This window comes from Solanum pennellii, chromosome 3 (assembly GCF_001406875.1).
Source record: "Solanum pennellii chromosome 3, SPENNV200".
NCBI classification, from domain to species: Eukaryota; Viridiplantae; Streptophyta; class Magnoliopsida; order Solanales; family Solanaceae; genus Solanum; species Solanum pennellii.
In genome coordinates, this window is record NC_028639.1 from 60,592,564 (window position 1) to 60,599,339 (window position 6,776).

The window sequence follows — 6,776 nt, forward strand, 5'->3', positions numbered from 1 at the left end:
TAAGGGTTAGTATAGCAACACACGTAGCCGGACCAAGGTGCGGAGTGAAATTTTTTATATGCCGGACCAAGGATTTAGAAATACATAACTTATCACTTTGCATGCAAGATACTAGGAAAGAATTGTTATAGTTAGAATTATCAAGTTAGGAACCTGTGGGGAACACTTAAACCCTAGTTACTTTTATTAATTGATTAAACTCCAAGATTTGAATCTGTTAGTTGTTTACTTTAATTTAGTTAGTTATTTTCATTAATTTAGAAATAAAACCCCCCTTTTATTGTCTTTTGTTTTCTAACGAAATAATTGATTAAATAATAGTAATAATAGATTAAAGTTAAGTCTGAACTATATTCCTCGTGGGAACGATCCCAACCTCATTAGTTGGGTTCTTTACTCGATACGACCACTTTACTTCTTATTTGAGAAGTAAGTTTGAGCGTATCAACTTTAGCCTAAAATAATATTGCATAGTTGCTGGAAATTTTAGTCACTCTTCAACTCATTTTCATCAACATTTTCACATGATTCAAAGGGTGCATTCATAAATCGTTTTGATACATTTTTAGGCGCATCTTTCATAAGTTTATTTGGCTAAAAGATTGTTATTAAATCAACCATATTTCATTACAATGAACATCACATTTTATACCCATTTCACACATAAAATACACATAATGAACTTGTTAATTCATACGTCTAACAGTGAGCTCATTCATTGCCAAAGTTCACTGCCGATGTGCACCCACACAGATCATTTTTTTTATCATACATTGCTTGTTATTTTCGTGATTTCACATACATAAACATATTCACATTCAATACGAAAACATCATACATGCCTAAATCTACCAGCACAAAATACCCAACCTACGAAGTCATTTGGGAGCTAGTGACAAGGACATGCAACGGGGGAACAACCTTAGTTTCAGAGTGAATATCTTGAATGGTAAGGGGCCTCTTGGAAAAGGGACCAAGAGAGAAGAAACCCATACCTTTTGACATTTAATCCACACACGACCTGCTGTCCAAAACCCTCTCCAATCACGTCCAACACCGAAACTTTCACCTATTGTCGACGGAACAACCCTCCCTTTTGCCTAACGTTTTTGGTTAACTTGCTTTCTTAGAATTTTCGTGTTTGTTCTTCAAGTGTGAAGAACTTTTGTTGTTAAACAGTTCTTGAGTTTTCTTTTGTTAGGCCGAGCGTGAGAGAATGAGAGTTGAGAGACGTGAAAGAGAGTTGAGTGACGTGAAAGAGATTTATTAGGATTAGGAGTGTAGGTTTGAATTTAGTCAAAGTAAGGTTTAATTTAATTAATAAAATCTGATTTATTTAGCTTAGGTGAAATGACTATTATGCCCTTACAAAAATTTAGATTTTTAATCAACAATTAAATCCTTAATTTGATGCTTCTAGTGGGGCTCGAACCCGAGTGACACCCCATTTGCGAAAATGGGTCACTTCGGGTCGCCCCAACCCAAATTTCTCTTTTAAATTAAATTAATTAATTAATTTATTAATTCCTCAGGGTAATTACAATATTACCCTTGGCCTGGAAAATACCATTTTACTCCTGAACCCTCAAAACTTAAAATTTCCTCTTTTAAGTCCGGTAAAGACTCTTTCGATGAAATCTTCGTTTTCGAGAGCCTCACATGGTTGGTTCCAACCTTTCCAAGCTCAACTAACTCCCCAAGTAAGTTGGCTTGATCGTAGTAAGGGTTCTGAGGTCTGGTTCTACGCGTATCAATCCGTGTGAACCTTGGTCTAATCGCAAGCATTCTTGACACCTTAAGTATTTATCCTATTCATTTTAGGGTTGTTACATTGGCCCTCTACTCCTTCTCCTTCTCTTTGTAGTGGTCAAGTTTGGAATAGGCAGTATAATGAATATGTGGTTTGGTTTGAACTGGGATGTCAAAAATGAATTTCAGAGGTAAGGGTTGAGAGTTTTGTGGAATTTGAGTGTCTTTTGCAGGGGTATGACACATGAAACGGGATGTTTGAGGAGTGTTGACATTTAAGCTTTGAAACGGAGGGAAAATTTAAGAGTTCTTTGTGTTTTGGTTTTGAAAGATGGGGAAAACTTGAGGATTTGGTATTCAAGTTCTGAAAAGGTTGTGGTGCTTGGTATGAACTGCTGGTGTGAGGAAGATTTGAAGTGGTTAGGTCGATGGTGGAAGGATTTTGAGTAGGGCTAGGGGGTGGATTATTTAGGAGATGCTTCGAGTTTCAAGTAAGAGAAGGAAAATGGAGTGGAAGTCTTCCATCGCTTGGAGTGTTGACATCGACACTCGGAATTGACAAATATTGATTTTTTTGGAGCTCAACCCTCAATTGAGAAATTTGTATCATCAACTGTGCAATTAACTCATTTTGTTCAACGGCAGGCAGTTGAACTATAATAACTTCCATCAGACCGGTATTCTCATTATTCTGGGTCATTCCTCCTCTCTTTCAACAAATTTCAATTGGCAAATTAATCTTTGGAAACTTTGAATGTTTAACAATTAATCAACACAAATCAATTTTGAGTATCTGACTAAGAAAACTAACTCAAACGAAAAATATGTTAGTTTGTGGAGGTAATAGGTAATACAAGATATCATACACAAAGTAATAAACACACAAGAGTTGCTTCATTTGAAGATAAATTATCCCACAAACATACGATATGACAGAATAGACAAAAACTTTTGTATTTAATTATTGAATTAGTGAATGAGAAAAGTCGATTTGAGTCGAGACAAAATTGATTGTATCTTTAGTTGACATACTTCTAATTTTTCGATTGATATGAAATTCGAATCTCATTGCAAGAGTTGAAAAGATAAAATTTCTCAAAATGGGGACGGAACTTTGAAGGCTTCCTACATATATCACGAGGGAGAATTCAGGTCCCACGTAGTTCGACCCACTTTAATTTCTTTTGATGTCGAGATGGCGAATTGACCTTTTCTTAAATGAGAGTAAAATTTGGAAAATTTAAGTTCAAACTTTTGTAGAAACTAAAGACTCAAAGAGCATTGGACACACTTTTGATAGTGACTGAATATTTGTGCTTAAAAGGTTCTAGAAAATAATATATTTTATTTCGAATGATAGGGCTAGAACATCTTCAAATAAAACAATGTAATCATCCAAATAATATAACATATACACAATTATTACGCGATCTAAACATATATGTGACCTTTTGTGCCAAGGGTAGGCCTAGCGATTTGAAGGATATATACGTCTTTTGAACCATTTCATTTCCCTAAAACCTAAATTTATACAAGTTTTATGAATAAACTGAATGGGCATACATAATAGGGAAAATGGGATATAAAATATTCAATCCCACACTGGGGTACAATCCTATACTATGCTTCCATGAAAGTATCTTCACTCTTGAACTTCTAGTCGTCTCCGGGTGACAACGTCTTCGGATAGTAGCTTGTGAAACTCTTTCTTCAACTATAATCTAATTCTTACCCCACTAAGACAATGATTTTTCAAACAACTTATACATCCTTCAAATTTAAACACATAAGTATGAACGTCGGTTTAAGCCGTGGACCGTTTTGGACTAAAGGTTGTCTCTCTATGGGTCCAAAACGCCTTGGGTGTTGGGTCAACTTAGTTTAAAATGCTCTAAATTCGGGATTTGGTTTAACTCTACCCTAGTTGACTAAGAGTGTCTTTTGAAAGACCGGGACCCAAGATGACAACCTAGGCTGGAATGCACGACAAACATTGGAAGCATGACGAACCAATAAATTGTCGATCATTCCGGAAAAGGGTCGAGTATAAAAAAGTATGATTGCGGTTCCGCAAAACCATCCATTAATATACTATACATACATATTGGAAGATGCCATGAATGCAATGCTAGTTATCAATTTAAACATATTAAACACAAAAAAATCATTTTAGCAATTAACAACACTTAGTCAAACAGTTAAATTTCATGGTTAGAACTTAATTATTCCCCAGAAGAGTCGTCATTTCTACTAAAATAATATAATAAAAAATAAAAATGACTAAGTTTCGAAAAATCAATTAATCTTATGATTTAAAAGATATTTATTTTCCAAATTAACAGAGTCTCCACTTAATTTTTTAGTAAAAATCAAGAAAATATTTTAAATTTTCAAAAGGATTTAAACAGATAAAATAAATTTGAAATTATAAGGGTTCCAAGTTAATATACATTCCGAGAAGGTGTTAGGCCCTCGGAATGCCCGCTAACTCGCGGTTGACCGGCAATTTGACTAAAATGACTTCAAACAACTTTTAAAATTTTAAACTAAAGTAAAAGAAAATACATTTTATTTATTTATTTATTTATTTTACTCAATCTTATTGTTATATTAGGGAAAATGAACTAGGGGAAATTTCTTAAGGGAAATAACTTAAGCGACAAGACTAGTAAATAAAACAAAACAAAGTAAAAATATAAATATTTTGATTTGCATATTTATAAAAAAAAGGGTGAAATCACTATCTATGAGAATTTAATTGAATTAAAGCATACAATAAAGAATGTTAATCAAACAATACAATATAAATAATAATAGAGGGGGAAGAAACAATCAGACTTGGACTTTTGGCCCAAACCCAATTAAATTGCACTTTTGGCCCACCTGTCCTAATCCTACAAATTTGCCATTAATTAGGGGTTTCAGCCTATTAGCCCTTTGGACCTGCTGAAATTGTTCAAGGGTTTTTGGCCTATTTCCGTTAGAAAAATCTCTGTATATATAGAACGTATGTTTCTGCACATGGACGGTATATTAGCCCATTTTTCTGTATATTGAATCGTATAACAAATGTGTACATTCAATATTGACTCTTGGGCGAACGAGTTGAAACTAGCTATTCCACCATCAGTGACTTCACGAGTATCCCCAAACTCGAATGAACCTGGGGGAGTGATGGACAGAAAGGGTGAAACTAAAACTTGAATCAAATTATTTTCTCTATTATTGGTGTGTTTTGAATTTAGTCTTTGTATCAATTTTGTGCTAAGCCGTTCTCTTCTGCCAATAAAAAAAAAGAAAAGAGAAAAAAACCCTAACACTGAAGGCAAAAAGGATTTATATAGAGGAAGAAATAGGGCACAATTTTGAGGGGGAAATAGGATGAATTTCGAAAATGAATTCGAAATTCCAAATTTGAATTCCCTTAAGAGATAAGGTGAAAAGTTTTCAATAGCACAATCCTTGTACAACTTTTTAAATGGAAAAATGAGGAGAGACGTCCGATTCTTTAGAGCAAGGATGCTAGAGGTGCGGGATCTTGACACCTAAAAATTCCCAAACTTTCTTCGTATGATAGAAGTGAGCAGAGGGACGCGCGATCTGTTGGACTTGGGTCGCGTTTCTGGGCTTCGATTTTGCACTGGATTCATTGGGTTCTTTGCGTTCATGATTTTTCTTCGTGAAGAAGAAGAACACGTCCAGGGTGGGTAAGGTATATATTTTGGAGTGGCTTTGTATGTATGTTGTATTGAGTTTCCTTTTGGAAGTGGAATAAGAGCATAATTGGGTTTGCTTTGTTGGGAATTAAGAGAATGGAATCGGGTTGGACAAAAATTATAAAGTTGAGTTGCTGGAAATTGGGAAAAAAGGCCCAAGATTTGGTTTGCCAATGGATTTAAAGATTTCACTAATAATAATAGGAATTAATATAAATTAATTAATGAGCTTCTTAATTTTAACAAAAATAAAATAATTAATTTAATTATAAACTAGTGATTCAAAAATATAACCATAATTTAAACTAAACTAATTTAATAGAACACTTATTAAAAGTAAAATCTTTTTGTGATGATCTTCAAATATTTATGAAATATATCAATTACATCTATAAAACTATATAAAAATATATTTACTAATTATAAATTATAAAAATCGACTAAGATTACTTAAAATGATTTTGGAAAGCATTTGAATTTTATAAAACTAATTATTCTAATTTTTTGGAAATTAAGAAGCTCATGAATTAATTCCTATTGGGGAGGGTCAAAATTGGGTGTCAACAGTGAGACCCTCGAATGGTTCCGTTGGATGTTTCGCAACAAACAATTTTTTGATTGGAGTCATTTTAAGGAGAGTTAGCCCTGTGTTTTAATACACAAACTTATGCAAACTCTCGTGCGGTGGACGCTCATATTACTAGTATTCTGATTTTGCTACAGAAGATGGAGGACAAATGTTCATCTGTATCTCAACAGGTCATAGTACAAGATACAAGTATTAGTGCGGATACAATCTTTAGCGGAGAAAATTTCCTTTGTCCGAAGAAAACTCAAGCCTTATGGATGACGTCGAGGACCATCCGGAGCTATTTAACACTTCTGCCAATAAAAAATTGGCCATAAGGACAATATGTTTGATGATGGGTGTGTTTGGTATGAAAGAAAATGTTTTCCTCAAAAACAAGTAGACTTATGACTTATTTTCTCATTTTTGGTTGGTGAGTAGAAAATATTTTTAGAAAAAATGATTTTTAGTGTTTGATTTATGAACGAAAAATATTTTTGAGAAATATCTTTTATTTTTGCCCAAAAAATATTTAGGGGGTGGGGGGAGGTTGGAGGCTTAATAGGGGGTGAAGAAATAAAAATTCAAGTTGAAAATAATTTCTAAAACTAAAATTATTTTTTTTGGGTGGGGGTGGGGGGTTAGCATGGAGTGGGTGGGTAGGATTAAAATAACAAAATTTGAAGTTGAAAATATTTTTAAAAAATAAAATGAAAATTTATTTTGGAAGGTGGGGTGGGGTG